Source organism: Ceratotherium simum, chromosome 22 (assembly GCF_057802395.1).
Source record: "Ceratotherium simum simum isolate JZ-2026a chromosome 22, ASM5780239v1, whole genome shotgun sequence".
Taxonomy (NCBI): Eukaryota; Metazoa; Chordata; class Mammalia; order Perissodactyla; family Rhinocerotidae; genus Ceratotherium; species Ceratotherium simum.
The window spans coordinates 45,587,755-45,604,261 of NC_141921.1; the positions used below are offsets into that span (position 1 = coordinate 45,587,755).

Below are 16,507 nucleotides of genomic sequence, written 5' to 3' on the forward strand. Positions count from 1 at the left end.
CAGACACATGTCTTGTACTGATAACAGGGATAATGTCTGTGGCTCAAGCCCTGAATGTCCCATTCTCAGGCAGCTCAGAGTCATAAGGTGCTTGGGTAGATCCAACATGAACTTCAGCCCCAGCACTACTTTGAAAGTCGACAGCTGCCAATTGCTTTCCAGGAGAAGGAGCAATGAAATTGAACCTTCAAGCATGTTTTTATTCACTCTTTGTGCTCGCTGATACCCACCATGGACCTGCAGGTCCAAAACCCTTTCAACATCCTCACTCCTGGTCTTTCTTTCTCCAAATCCAATCATTCCTCTTGCAGATGTCTCAAGGTCATGTCTGCCCTTCAGCTGGAGAGAGTCTCAAGATGATTAAAACTTGGGGACTTAGAAAGAGGGCTAGATTCCCTGGGGGTCAGAGGCTGTTACTATTAGATCTCAGATGTACAGTAAAGTACTTTAGGCCTTCTGGGGGTGTGCCTGAAGCTCAGCCCCATAAATGTAGAATTGGGGGCAAGGGAGTTATATCCCAGAGGGGGAAATCTGTAACTGTCAGAAATGTGAAAGATTTGTCAATAACACATGGAATAAGCTACCTAAATTGTGAAACCTAAGTCATGATTCCATTTGTTGTATGGTGATAGAGTGCCACAGCTCTCTTTCTTTCTCATTGTTCCCTTTTTCTCTCCCATCATAGCCTATTCACTCATTTGGTTGAGAATTGTTGGGAGCCAACATTTAAAAGACACCTGGGTTCCATGACTAAAAGAAGCAACAATGCTCTAACTGGAAATTGTGGTCGAGGACTATGGACAGCAACATGAAACTGTGGTTGAAGACCATGGAGAGCACCATGAACCTGTGGTTGAGGACCAGGGACAGCACCATGAAATTGTCGTTGAGGACCATGGAGAGCGCCATGAAACTCTGGTTGAGGACCATGGAGAGCGCCATGAAACTGTGGTTGAGGACCATGGAGAGCGCCATGAAACTGTGGTTGAGGACCATGGACAGCAAGCACCGCAAACACAGGCTTCCCCTGTGCACAGACAAGCACCCCAGGATCCCTTTTCTATCTGACTGGGAGCTGTAGTCCTTGACCCAGACAGGGTTGTGTCCACGCAGCACCCAAGACTGCCGTCCTTTCCAGAGCTGGCACATGAGGAGCTGCTGTTGGGAAAGCCTTCTGCTGAAGGACTCTGCCTTCTAGTACAGGAATACCTGCCATATGTGTGGAGAGGAACAGATTCGTGGGGATCCAAACTACAGAACAGCACCAAAAGATACAAGTAGCTGGAAGGCAGACTCCAGGTGTGTGTGAGAACTTGCCAGGAACCAAGTTGTCCAGCCCTAGGAATAGACCCCTCCCAAGGGAACGAGCTTCCTGTTCCTGCAAAGAATCACCTCTCTGGAATATTGGGGTTGGTTTTCCAGCATCCTTGAGTGGGAGTTCAGTTTCCTGACACAAAAATGCCTTTGGAACATGGAATCCTTTAATTACATGGCCCTTTGATGGCCCTGACAGCTGTCTCTGCACTCACATGACCCTCCCTCTGCTTCCTAAATGCCTATCTGAGGATGATGGATGGAGTACAGCTAAGTAGCTCACCTTCCCAGTATATTTTTCACATATTCTGTCTCCCCACATACTTCTTCCCTAGTACATCAGGTTAAATTTTAAGGACATCTAAGATTCTTGAGGGCAATTTAAGTATGTATAAAAATTTTAAAATAAGCCTATCCAAAGAAACTCCGGTTATCATATGTGAAGTAAATATGATGTTACCCCTTTCTCTAGAAAATCACCCCCAAACACCAAGGAGAAAAAGAGAAATACAAACTCTAGGCTTGATACCCAGAAAATATCTCTACTGCCTTATAAATGCGTCTGAAGAAGGGCTGCCCAATGCAATAAGGTCTAACAGGGTTATGGGGAGATGCCTAAAGAGGATGTCTACAACTGCAGATCAGGCACAGCCCACAGAGCATAATTCATCACAGCAGAGAGCATATGCCCTGGGGCACGCTTGTGTTTGGAACAATGGAAACAGGATTCATAGACTGGCAGCAGAGAAGTGCCAGGATTCACAGGCTACTCCAGAGAACTGGATGTGGGAGGTCAGAGAAGAGAGTAGAGAAGAGAGACTGAATTGGTAGCATCCCTGCAGCTGCTAATTTCTGTTGGCTGGGGAGAAGTAAAGGATCACAGATATAGTTACAACTCTTTGTGATAAGGAACTTGACTGTGATTCAGGAAAAATTCTTCCTAGCCAGAAACACTGCCCTAGAAAATTCCTTCAAATAACAGGTCCAGGGGAAAAAAATCCACTTCATTGAAAGACTGGGAATAACAGGAAAGGAATCAAAATTAAATGATTATAAAAATACAGAAAAAAGTAGGAACAAAATGGAAATAAATGGCTTTAGAACACTCACCATAAAAATGTCATGGAGCCATTAAAAATTGTTGACAAAAATTACCATGAACTCAAAAAAAAATAATAATAAAACAATTGACTCTTTAAAACAAAAACTCAAAAGAGAGATACAAAAGCCCAGGAAAAGTCCAGCATGGCAACAACAGCGAATAAAACATGAGTTGGCAGAGCTCAGGAAAGAAGGAGAAAAATAAAATAAAGCCATCGAAGACATGAGGCCATATTGGAAGCAGCCCAAAGGAGAGCTAACTTGCTAAAAAATAGTAATGGACAGAGGATAGCATTGGGAAAACGAGCAAAAGTAAGTGGAAATAGTTCTGGTTCTGGACAAAATAGAATGAGCACACTGAAGGAAGCTATAAAACCTGGACAGATACCAGAGGAGCAATTTGAGGACTCTGAAAAGGAAATAGTAGCAGACAGAGTGGGGAAGAAGACCAGACTTAGAAGTGCTACTGAAGCAGCCATGAGCTACGCAGTTTTCCTTCATCCTTGAGCCTGGACTCAAGGCAGCCTGAAACTGGGAATGGGGCACCAGGGTGTGGAAAGAAAAAGCCCAGGAGATGCTTTCTAGTTGTAGCTCAAGGAGCAAGAAAAGGGGGCTCCAAATACTCAGAGAGAGTAGAGGAAACCTCTCGTTCTCTTTTTTCTGTTCCCTTACACCTCAGCCCCCAGGCAATCCTGGGGTGGTGATGGCAGCAACAGCAGGACCCACAGGTGCCTAAAATCATGAGGAAAGGGAAACTTCATCACCAACAAGAAGATCTGTGGTCCCAAGAGGGTGAGGCAAATCCCTATTGCTTTTTTCTCTCTCTGACTTAATGTCGTGGCCCCTGGTGTGGGTGACTGTGGGATTTGCACAACATAGCAAGGTAAGTAAAGCCCTAGATTTCTGGCCAGAGGACTGAAAAGGAGAATCTCAGAGAGATAATGGAGAGGGACCATCCCATTAAGTTGTTCATGAACTCCTGGGCTCACCCTCAAACTGCATATGCATGAATCTGATCCTAAATAGCATGCCAAAGACTTTGAGAACTGAGCTACAAGGTAGACTGTCCCAGACTGGCCATGGGCAATGCACATGCAGGACAGCTCCTGGTAGAAAACAAAGTCTTTGAAAAAAGAACTAACATTGAAATCACAATCCACAAAAGGCAGTTGGAACTTGCAGCCTGAACCCAACTGCGCTGATTACCTGCTAAAGCAAAAATATGCAATATTTCCCTTAGGATTTAAACAAGACCCAGAGTCTCATAACATAATACTCAAAGTGTATATAATACAATCCAAAATTTAATGGTATAATAAGAACTAGAAAAACCTCAACTTTCATGATAAAAGATACATAGATGGTGGAATTACCTGACAAAGACTTCAAAGCAGTTATTATAAAAATATTCCAAGAAGTAAGAGTAAACAGTCTCAAAACAAATGGAGACATAGAAAGTCTCAGAAATTAAGTAGAGAATATAAAGAAGAAACAAATGGAAATTTTAGAACTAAAAAGTACCATAACCCAAACAGAAAACTCACTGGGTGGGTTAAATAGCAAAAGAGAGATTACAGGAAAAAAGAGTTTGTGATCTTAAGAATAGAACAATTGAAATTATCTAACCTGAATGACACAGGGGATAAAGATTGAAAAAATGAACAGAGCCTCAGGGAACTGTAGGACAATACCAAAAGGTCTACCTTTTGTGTCAATGGAATCTTGGAAGGAGATGAGAAATACTCTGGTGCAGAAAACAATATTTGAGTAAATAATGCTTGAAAACTTCCCAAATTTGGCAAAAGATATAAACGTACAGATTCAAGAAGCTAAGTGGTGCAGAAAACAATATTTGAGTAAATAATGGTTGAAAACTTCCCAAATTTGGCAAAAGATATAAACGTACAGATTCAAGAAGCTAAGTGAACTCCAAACAGAATAGATCTGAGAAATCCACAATCAGACACATCATAATAAAGCTGCTGAAAACTAAGGACAAAGAAAAAGTCTTGAAAGCGGCCAGAGAAAAATGACATGTTACTTATAGGGCAGACTATGGTCAGCAAACTATGTCCATGGGTCAAATCTGGCTCACTAGCTGTTTTGGTAGATAAATTTTTGTTAGAACATAACAATAACTGTCCCTTTACGTACTGTCTATAACTGCTTTAGTGATACAATGGCAGAGTTAAGTAGTTGTGACACAAACCATATGGCCTGCAAAGCCAAAATATTTACTATCTAGTCCTTTATAGAAAAAAATTGCCAACCCCTGCTGTGGGAAACAGCAATTTGAATGACTTCAGATTTCTCATCAGAAATCATGGAGGCCAAAAAGAAGTGAAATAACATTTTTTAGGTGATGAAAGAAAGAACTATCAACCCAAGATTCTATATCTAGCAAAAATATCCTTCAGGAATGAAGGTGAAATAAAGACATTATCAGATGAAGGAGAACTAAGAGAATTAGTTGCCAGTAAACCTGCTTTAAAACTCTGCGAGGGCCGGCCCTGTGGCTTGGTGGTTAAGTGCGCGCACTGCGATGCTGGCGGCCCGGGTTCGGATCCCGGGTGCGCATCGAGGCACCACTTCTCTGTCCAGCCTGAGGCCGAGTCCCACATACAGCAACTAGAAGGGTGTGCAGCTGTGACATACAACTATCTACTGGGGCTTTGGGGGCAAAAAATAAATAAAATCTTTAAAAAAAAAAAAAAAAAAAAAACTCTGCGAAAAGAAATTCTTCAGATAAAAGGGAAATTATATACCAGATGGAAATTTGGAACAGCAGTAACGAAGGAAGAGCAACAGAAATGGCAAACATCTGGGTAAATATGAAAGACTATTTTCCTCTCGAGTTCTTTAAAATATTTTTGATGATTGAAAGCAAAAATTGTAACATTCTCTAGTGGGGTTTTCGAGGTATGTAGATGTAATATAGAAAACAACTGAAATGTAAAGGTGGAGGAGAAAAGGGATCTATATGGTGGTAGGGTTTCTACAGTCCACTTGAAATGGTGAAATATTGATTCTAAGTAGATTGTGAAAAGTTAAAAATGTATATTGTAATCCACATAACAACCACTAAAAAACTAGACAAAGAAATATAGTAAAAAAACACCATAGATAAAATAGGATACTAAAAAAAAGTTCAAATAAGACAAAAAGAGGCAGGAAAGGGAAAACAAAGGGACAAAAACAGAGAAAACAAATAATAAAAAATATCAATAATTACATTAAATATAAATTGTTTAAACATACCAATTACAAGACAGTGATAGAATGGATAAAAAAAAATATGACCCAAATATATGCTGTTTACAAAAAACTCTCTTCAAATATAATGACATGGGCAGGTTAAAAGTAAAAGGATGGAAGAAGATATACTGTGTAAATACTAAGCAAAAGAAAGTTTGAGTGACTATATTAATATCAGACAAAGTAGACTTCAGAGCAAAGAAAATTACCAAGGATAAAGAGAAATATTACATAATGATAAAAGATCAATTCACCAATAAGACATAACAACCCTAAATGTGTCTGCACCTAACAACAGAGCTTCAAAATATATGAAGCAAAAGCCGAAAGAACTGAAGGGGAAAACAGAAAAATCCACATCTCCAGTTGGAGACTTCAATACTTTTCTCTCAGTAATAAATAGAATGAGTAGACAGAAAATCAGCAAGGATATTAATAAAACTGAATAACGCTATCAACCAGCTGAATCTAATTGTTATTTAGAGAACATTCCATCCAACAATAGCAGAATACACATTCTTTTTAAGTGTACCTGGACTATTCACCAAGAAAGATCATGTCTTGCGTCATAAAACAAACCTTAAAATGTAAAAGAATTGAAATAATACAAAGTATGTTCTCTGATGATAATGGATTTAAACCAGAAATCAATAACAGAAAGATAACAGGAACGTCTCCAAATGCTTGGAAATTAAAAAGAAAACTCTTCTCAATAACCCACAGGTGAAAGAGAAAGCCTCAAGAGGTATTAGAAAATATTTTCAACTAAATAAACAATTAAAATATAGCATATCAAAATCTGTAGGATGCAGCTAAAGCAGTCCTTAAAAAATTCATAGCATTAAATGCTTATAATAGAAAAAAAGAAAAGTCTGAAGTCAATAATATAAGCCTCTATCTAAAGAAACTAGAAAAATCAGAGCAAATTAAACCCAAAGTAGGCCAAAAGAAAGAGATAATAAATATAAGCATGAATTGCAAATGAAATTAAAAGCAGAAAAACAATAGAAAAAATCAATGAAAGCAAAGGCTAGTTCATTGAAAGATAAATAAGTAATAAATCTCTAGCAAGATTGACAAAGAAAAAAGAAAGAACACAAAAATTACCTATATTGAATGAGAGAAGATATATCACTACAGACTACACAGACATTAAAAAGATAATAAAGGGGGCCAGCCCCGTGGCATAGTAGTTAAGTTCACACACTCCACTTCTGGTGGCCTGGGGTTCGCAGGTTCCAATCCCTGGCACGGACCTATGCACTGCTTATCAAGCCATGCTATGGCAGGTGTCCCACATAAAGTAGAGGAAGATGGGCACAGATGTTAGCCCAGGACCAATCTTTCTCAGCAAAAAAGAGGAGGATTGGCAACAGGTGTTAGCTCAGGGCTAATCTTTCTCACACACACATATACACAAAAGATAATAAAGGAAACTAATAATTCTACATACATAAATTCAACAACTTGGATGAAATGAACCAATTTCTTGAAAACCACAAACTACCAAAATTCACCCAAGAAGAAATAGATATCTTGAATACTTCTATAACTATTAAATAAATTGAATTCATAGTTTAAAACCTTCTGAAAAAGAATTTTCTAGGCCCAGATGATTTCACTGGCAAATTCTACCAAATACTTAAAGAAGAAATAATACTGATTCTACACAATCTCTTCCAGAAAATAGAAGAGTAGAGAACACTCTCCAACTCATTTTATGAGACCAGCATTACTTTGATACCAAAACCAAACAAAGATAGTACAACAAAAGAAAACTACAGATCAATATCCCTCAGGAACATAGATGCAAAAATCCTCAATAGAATATTACCAAATAAAATTCAGCAATATGTAAAAGGAATAATATACTATGACCAAATGGATTTTATGCTGGGAATGTAAAGCTGGTTCAATATCCATAAATCAATGTAATTCATCACATTAACAGTTTAAAGAAGAAAAACCACATGATTATATCAATTGATGCAGAAAAAGCATTTGACAAAATTCAACATCCATTCATGAAAAAACATCTCAGCAAAATAGGAATAAAAGGGAACTTCTCCCTGATGAAGGGCATTTATAAAAAACCTACAACTAACATCATACTTAATGGTGAAAGCTTGAAAGCTTTCCCTCTAAGACTGGGAACACAGCAAGGACTCTCATAACTCTCACAACTCCTATTCAGCATTATATGGAAGCCCTAGCCAGTGCAATAAGGCAAGAAAAACAAATAAAAGTCATATAAATTGAAAAGGAAGAAGTATCATATAAATTGAAAAGGAAGAAGTAAAATTGTTGCTATTTTCAGACAACATGATTGTCTACGTAGAAAATCCCAAAAAATCTACCAAAAAAATCAATACTTCTAGACATCAGATCCACTTAGAAAGGTTACAGGTACAAGGTCAACACACAAAAATTAATTGTATTCCTATACTTTGGCAATAAACAATTGGAAATAAAAAAAAAATTTAAATATCATTTACAATAGCTCCAAAAATTTGAAATACTTAGATATAACTCTAACGAAATTTTTACAGAATCTGTATGCTAACAACTACACAATACCAATGAAAGAAATCAAAGCAGACCTAAATAAATGGAGATATACGTCATACGGAGCAGAAGACTCAACATCATAAAGATTTCAATTCTCCCCAATGTGACATATAGATTTAGTACAATATCAATAAAATTCCAGCAGGAATTTTTGTAGTTATAAACAAGCTGATTCATAAATTTATATCAAAAAGCAAAGGAACTAGAATAGCCAAAATGATTTTGAAAAAGAAAAATCAAGTTGGAGAAATTTCATTATATGATTTAAAAACTTATTATAAACCTATGATAATCAAGACAGTGTGGTATTGGTGAACTGATAGACATATAGATCAATGGACAGAATATAAAGTCCAAATAGACCCTAACTGATTTTTGACAAAGGTGTAAAGGCAATTCAGTGGAGAAAGTATAGTTTTTTCAACAAGTGTTGTTGTAACAATTGGTCATCCACATGCAGAAAAAAAGGAAGAAGTAGAAAGAAGAGGCTTGACCTAGACCTTTACACAAAAATTCACTCAAAATGGATCATATATCTAAATGCAATATATAAAATTGTACAATTTTTGGAAAGAAACATAGGGGAAAATAATTGTGACCTGGGGCTAGGCAAAGATTTCCTAGACATAACACCAAAAGCAAGATCTATTTTAAAAATTGATAAATTAGATTTCATTAAAATTTAAAAACTTTTATTCTGTGAAAGGCACTCTTAAGATAATGAAAAGTCAAGCTATAGACTGGGGAAAAAATATTGGCAAATCACATTTATGACTCAACAGTAAGAAAAAAACACAAAAATGGGCAAAAAACTTGAGCAGACATTTCATTAAAGAGGATATAGAAATGCAAAATAAGCACAAGAAAAGTAGTTCAACATCATTAGCCATTAGAGAAGTGCAAATTAAAACCTCAGTGAAATATCCATATACATCTATTGGAACAGCTAAAAAAAAAAGAACTAAAACAATACAAAATGGTTTAGCAGTTTCTTATAAAGTTAATCAAATATTTACCATATGACCCAACAATCCTGCTCCTGGGTATTTAGCCTAGAGAAATAAAATCTTACGCCCACACAAAAACCTATACACAAATGTTTGTAGCAGCTCCATTTGTAATCACCAAAAACGAGTTTATTCAGTGACTGGGGAAACAACAGTGGTAAATCCACACCATGGAACACACTGAGCATAACTTGGATGAATCACAAAGGCATTAAGGTGAATGAAAGAAGCCAGTCTCAAAGGTTCCATACTGTAGGATTTCATTTATATGACACTGTGAAAAAGACAAAACTATGGTAATGGAGAACAGATCAGTGGTTGCCAGGGTTTCAGGGTGGGGTAAGGGTATGACTACAATAAAAATACCAGGGTCAGCTTTTATGTCTGGACACTAATTCTAAGGTTCATTAGAAAAATAAACAAGCAAGAGTAGCCAGGAACATTCTGAAAAGGAAAAGTAATAAAGGTGGGTTTGCTCCGTGCATATGAAAATGTATTACATAACTACAATCATTAAGAGTGTGGCAGTAGAGCGTGAATCAACAGACGAATCATTGAAACGGTATAGACAATCCAAAAATAGATCCAAATACAAGTGGGAGTTTAGTATATGATATGAGAAGGTACATGCCCATCAACAGATAAAAAAGTGGATACATTCAATAAATAGTTTGGGGACACTTGAGTAGCTAACTGGAAAAGAAAAATTGTATACTGACTCTACCCTTTCTACCTTAATAAATTCCAAATCCACCCAAGATTTAAATTAAGAACAAAAAGAAACCATTAAAGTACTGGAAGACTCTTGTAATTTTGGAGTAAGAAAAGGCTTTTTTTCACTATGCCATAACTTTGGAAGCCTAAAAGAAAGACTGATGAATCAGACTACTTAAAAAAATTATTTATGAACAAGTAGAAAAAAATCAAAAAACAAAATCAACTTAAAAACTTAGAAATGATTTACAATACATATTATAGAAAAAGAGCTTATTTCTGGAATATATAAAGAGCTTCTCCTAACCGATAAGAAAAAGACCAACAATCTAATACAAAATTTTACAAATATATGAATAGACATTTCATAGAAAAAGAAAATATGCTCAACTTTCTTCATCAGAATGTTGATTAATCATGGTACACTCATTCTGTTGAACCAGCTCCCAACTCAAGGCCTTTCACTTGCTATCGTAACTGGAAAACTTCTCCCCAAGATTTCCACAGGGCTCCTTGCTCCTTCAGCTCTTGCTCTCAAGGCACCTTCTCAATGGGGTCTTCGCTGACCTTCCAATTTACAATCGCACCCACATCCTATGCCTTTTCTCTGCTTTATTTTTCTTAATGATGCCCACTGCCATCTGACATACTGTATATTTTCACTACTTACTGTCTATTTCTCGGTCCAGAATGTACATCAACAAGGGCGACTACATCTTCGGCACCTAGAAAAATGCCAGACACCTAGTAGCTGCTCAACACACTTCTTACTAAGAATGAGGCAGCTCTGTATGTCCTAACAGAAACCAGTCTACGAGTTATAGTGTTAAATTGAAAAAGCAAGGCACAAGACGTGCATGAAGTATGCTACCATTTGCACAAAAGAAAAGAAAAAGTGTCCATCTCTGGAAGGGCCAACAAGAAAATGGTAACATGGTGGCCTCTGGGAGAAGACAACTGATGGGGAGGGCAAGGTGGGAGGGAGACTTACTTTTTACCGTACATCTTTTTCTACCTTTTGAATTCTTTATTATATGCTATTCCTTCAAAGTTTGCATAATGTGTAATTTAAAAATGCATAATTTTAAAACTATGAAATTCTTTTAACCCACAATACCACTTCTAGAAATGTATCATAAGAAAATAATTGGATAGGTACACAAAAACATATGTTCAAGGATATTCATAAAAGTGTGGATAGAAAAAAAATCTGGAAACAACTATCCAACTGTAGAGTAGGTCACTACAACAGACTACCACAAAGCTGTTAAAATATATTTATTGGTATTGATTTAAATAAAGTTCACAATCTAATCCTGGTTAAAAATGATACTTTTTTTTGTGGAAATGAGTGTATGTGCACACTGGATTTAGGGGGGGACTTTTACTCTCTACTTTATACATTTTTATACTCTTTGCATTTTTACAAAAGATTACTTTTGATATCAAAACAAAGACGATGAAAATATTTCCATGTTGGAGAAAATACAATGTCTCTTTCATTCAAACCTTGCAATGCTGAAGGCCATGCTCTTTAACAAGGAAAAAAATGCTCTCACCACAATCTCCACCAATAATTTAGAACATAAGACAGCAAGTAATCAAGTAATAATAATGGTGGTTATAATGGGTAATATTTACTGCAGGCTTAATTTGCACCAGGCACTGCTCTAGATAAATGCTTTTACCTGCAGAAACTCATATAATGCCCCCAACAGCACCAAGAAGGAGGCAGGGTATGCCCCCACCCACAGATGAGGAAACTGAGACACAGAGTTTGTTTAAAGTCATCCTAGCCTCCCACAGCACCTAGGTACCCTTCCCTCTGGGCCTACCACCCTGCACAGTCTTCACTTGGTAATTTACGCATCTTCCCAAACAGACTATGCATGTTTTCAAAGATTAATTCAACTGTGGATTTCCAGCCTAGCACAGTTCTGAAACACAGCAGATGCTTTTGAACCTTTGTTTACTGAATACATATGAACAGCAAACAAAGGAAAAGGCACTAGGCAGAGAAGGCCAGCACCTGAGAGGTGCTCCCCTCAAGGGCTCCCCTCGGGAGGAAAGACACTCACGAAGGACTCCCAGGGAGAGAAGACCAACATGGGCTCTAACTAGGAAACAGATGAAGCCCCTAACTCCTCCCAATTTATACCGTGTGCATGTGGAATCACAAATCTTACAACTGCAGATATTACAGGTACATATTTCATTACTCTCAGCATTGCATATTTATAATTTAGTGGTGTGTAAAAATTTATAAAGGCACAACTAGTGGTTGGCTAATGACAGTTACTGTGGCAGCCCATATTTAGTGTATTTTTCATGTCGCAGAAATCTGGCCTAGAATGGAATGCCACGTGCATAAAACAGGTGACAAAAAGAGGAAATGGGCTAGGGGCTTTTATGACAAAACATTCCAAGACTCACAAAGGCTGTCCCCTCTTTTGTCAGTGAGAGGTGAGCTGCTCCAAAAAGGAGACGCGAGGGCAGATGTGGAGGGGATCAAGGAGCATCTCTCGATGAGCCAGACGCATGGAAGCCCACTGCGAGCCAGGCATCAAAGAGAAAAGCTTTCTGATGGAGAATAATTAAGACAAGAGACCCCCAAGAGTAAGCAGTCGATGCTATTGCTGTATGGACAAATGCATAATTTCATCTTGGAAAAAGAAATCCCCTGTCTTTCCAAAAGCGAGTCCTAAAATAGCTGCCTTTCAAGGACCAACGTCCTGATCGAGTTCTTATTCATCAGTGGCCGCAGACGAGCCAGAGCGGGTCCTGGAAGTTTACCCCAGAAGCCAGGGCTCTGGTCTCACAGCTCATCAATTCCATGTGCTGGATGACATGGGGCTGGGCCCAGGGGCCAGGAAAGCCCGTAGCCCGTCCCAGAGCTCAGGTGCTCAGAACAGCTTGGCTCCAGGTGGGGCTGGGAAGGTGGAGGCCTCCATGCTGCAGGAGATGAGAGCTGGCTGGGCAGCAGTGGTGCCCAGCTGCCCTTGAAAAGGGAAGAAGAAGAAAAGGCGGCTTTGCAGCAGAGATCCCAGGAGCACCCCTCCCGCCTCCCCCCACCCATTGTCCCTGCCCCGCTCTCCAAAGGTGATAAGAGAGCTTTGACTTTTCCTGTCCTAGACGTATTCAGGGGAAGAGGTGGGGGGACTTTCAGGCAGGTGTCATTAAATCTATCCACAGATAAAGCACTTCCAGGCTTCGCACAGGTCACCCGAGGGTCAGGGAGAGCCCAATCTGCTGCCTATACAGGCTCAGAGGGATTCTCCCCAGGCCCCGTCTGGTGAACCCCTTACAGTTACCAACAAGGGCTGAGAAACCACGCGACCTCCTTGTCCTCCCCAAACAGAAAGTCAAGAAATTTGATAAACAGAGTCATCTATTTTCATTTAGCACAACAATTAAAGCAGATCCATATTTTCAAACCATCACCCTGAACAAGTCAAACCACACTACAAATCAAAAAAGAATAATTAAAATCTACACTTCTCACAATACCACAGAGTAAGGCAATTACAAGGCACTTCTAATGAGCAATTTATGTAATTTAAGGTGTCAGACCCATAATATGCAAAGAGCGCTTCAAGTGAATTACTACCAGGCAACTTGGTGCACTTTGATCCCTGTGTCAGGCCTCTGCCTGCTGTGACTTCTCTGTCACCCTCTTCTCATATTTCTGGGCTTCTGGATAATAGCCATGGAAGATTTTGTGCGTAAGCTTAGCCTGTGTCATATTTAGAGAGCGCATTTAATACCAACTTGCATAAAGGATGGCGGGTAATTGCTGCTAGCATCCAATGTGTGTGCTGTATCTCATCTATGATATGCAATTTAGAAGCTATATTCTAGTAAGAGAACTTTATGACTTGCTGTCATGATAAATAAAAGTTTATGGCATAATGGAATTAATATTTACTTTGAGTGCAACACAGACTATTCAAATAAAGTTGCTGGAATCACTTTAAACCAGGAGAGTTTGAGAATGTCGCCACCCAACATCAGGACTTGAATTCGCTTCTCCTTATTGTCCACCAATTACTTACAATCTTTCACTGTTCTGGTTCAATCAATTTCTATACAATTTTCTAAACAATTACTGTAGTTAGAACGTTGGTGTTAGATGTGATGTATTAAGTGTGGAAGGTGTCTGTTGAGCCGGCAGCGTGAGCAGGAGTGAGGCAGGAGGAGAAAGAAGAGAGGAGGGGAGGGTGGTTGTGTGCCGGGGTCCAAGGGAAACGGTGGAGGGCTGAAGCCAGCCTTGGAAGAAGGAAAATAAAGTTTTCTGAGTGAGTCCCTCTGATGCAGCTGTTTTCAGAAGGACATTTGTGACTCATCAGACATTCAATCTGTTGCTTTAATGTGAAGGAAAAATTTTTTGAAAGAATGCTATCTCAAACCTGAATTACGCAGTGGCTACTTGATCCTAAAATAAATATACAGCAGGCAATTTTCTCACTTTATTCTAAATTATAATGTACTTAAGGTCCAGGGAGCACCTATTTGGGATCTTAAGTGAATCAGAACCACAGTCAGGTTTACCACGAACCTAACAGCATTTCAGCTCCAGGACCCCTCGCATTGCATGGACCCCTTCTAAGATTCTAGGCCTGATCTTATGTACACTATTTTGTATTGTTTACTTATACAGGGCCCTCCAACTGTATTGGCTTCAGATTCCATAAAATTGGGATCTGCCCCTGATCAGAAATAAACTTACATTTCAAAACAAAACAAAACAAACCCCTAAGGGGAGCCAGAAATCCTGTCCCAGGGTAGGGTTGGGACCTCTTGAGGACCTTGACACAGAGTGTTCTCCAACAAGTGTGCGTGTGTCTATGTGTGTGCAGTTAGGGTGGTGCTGTCTGAAGGTGACCAGGGGGGAGATGGAGATGGAGGGCTTTATCTGAAGGTTCCAGGAGACTGAGACACAATGGCCAGCTTCTGACTCAGGGGAGCTGCTAGCTCAGGATGAGGCTGGAAGCTCTCCAAGTCTGAGTCATGCAGTGGCAGGAGGCAAATTGCTCAGACTATAAACAAGTGGGAGAATTCCAGGGAAAGCATGGATTAGCGGGGTGGGCCAGACCACCTACCCCTGTCACCCTGCCTTAGTCCTTATTGAGTCATGTAGAGAACTGTCATAAGGGGAGAGACTGCTGACAATGCTGTCACAGGGACAAAACTGAAGCTCTTGCTCAGAGGCTAAGATGATTTTAATACTATTTCTAGATGTACAAAGTGCCTTTAATATAAAGAAATCAAGTCATTGCTTCATATACCATTTTACCGTGAAGAAGTAATATCTTCTTAATGACCAACCCATGAACACATGGAATATGCTGGACAGGGAACCCTGGTCTCTGCACCTCCAGCCCATATTTTGAATCAGAATTTTCAGATATCTAGATGAGGAACTAGGCCCAGAGAGGGGAAGGTACTTGCCTAAGGTTACACAGTAAGTCAGTGGACAGATAAGATGCAAACTCAGGACATCTGACTCTATTATATTAGCCCCTTCGTTAAAGCAAGTGACCTCCTTAGTTCACTGCTGTAAAAGGAATAAGCCAGTTGTGCATCCAGAAACTCTGAGCCTGGTTGGCAATGGAGGAGAGGAGAAGGCAGGCCAAAATGCTGACTGCTCGAGAGTGCTCTGTCTTGAACATTTTGGTGACCCCCAGCTCAGTGCATTAGACCAAACTCACCCATCTCTCTGAAACGGTCCCTGAGTGCATTTCTGAGACCCTGGGTTAGGGATTTGGGGGCCCCAGAACCTAGCACAATGCCTGGTACATCTTCGGTGGTTAATAAAACTTTGGTAGATAAACAATTTACTAAGTATCTATTATAGAATGTACTGACAAATACATAAATGATCCCCCAGATAGAAATGATGAAATGTACAACAGACTTTGGTAACCTAGGGCCATTTGGGCACAAAACTCCAGAATTTCCCCTGTACCAAGAGACAGCAATTCCGAGTCTATAGATAGGGAAATGTACCTGTGTGAACAGACTCCCAGGAGAGCTGGTTTACATGACTCCCTGGTGCTGGCTACATGCACCAGGTCAGAGAGAGCTAAGGGTCCCTTTTCCATTCACAGCCAGAGAAAAGACAATCACTGTCCCTCAGAGCAGGAAATACATTCCTGGGGACCCCAGGGGTCTGGGCAGAACCCATCAGTGGCTTTTCTAAAGCAGAAAAGTATCTTGCTATAAGGAAGAGAGAGCTGTCCTGTGTATGAGCACCCTGGGTGCTGGGGGGACTATGTATGTCTGGGGAAGGCTGAGGAGGAATCCAGCCCCCACTGCTGCGCCCAGGACCCCTGCCATGTTCCCCTTGGTTCTTGCCCTACACCTCCCCTGCAGGAAGTCTACCCCAGGACTCAGCCCCACAGCTCTCTGCCCAAGGGCGTCCCATTGAGTCTCCCTGAGAACCCTTCCCAGGGAGTTCCCTACAGACACCAGCCTACAGGTGTTACTGCAAAATCTTTACAACAATCTTTGTTCACTTCAGATTACAAATTGTTTGACTTGATTTTATT

The 16,507-nt window shown here is 39.6% G+C and overlaps 1 protein-coding gene across 1 annotated transcript in view; it reads right to left on the reverse strand.

The window, feature by feature from the left end:
• The window catches only part of CAMTA1 (calmodulin binding transcription activator 1), an 868,791-nt gene that overhangs the window by 387,962 nt on the left and 464,322 nt on the right, over nucleotides 1-16,507 (reverse strand). The window lies entirely within an intron of this gene.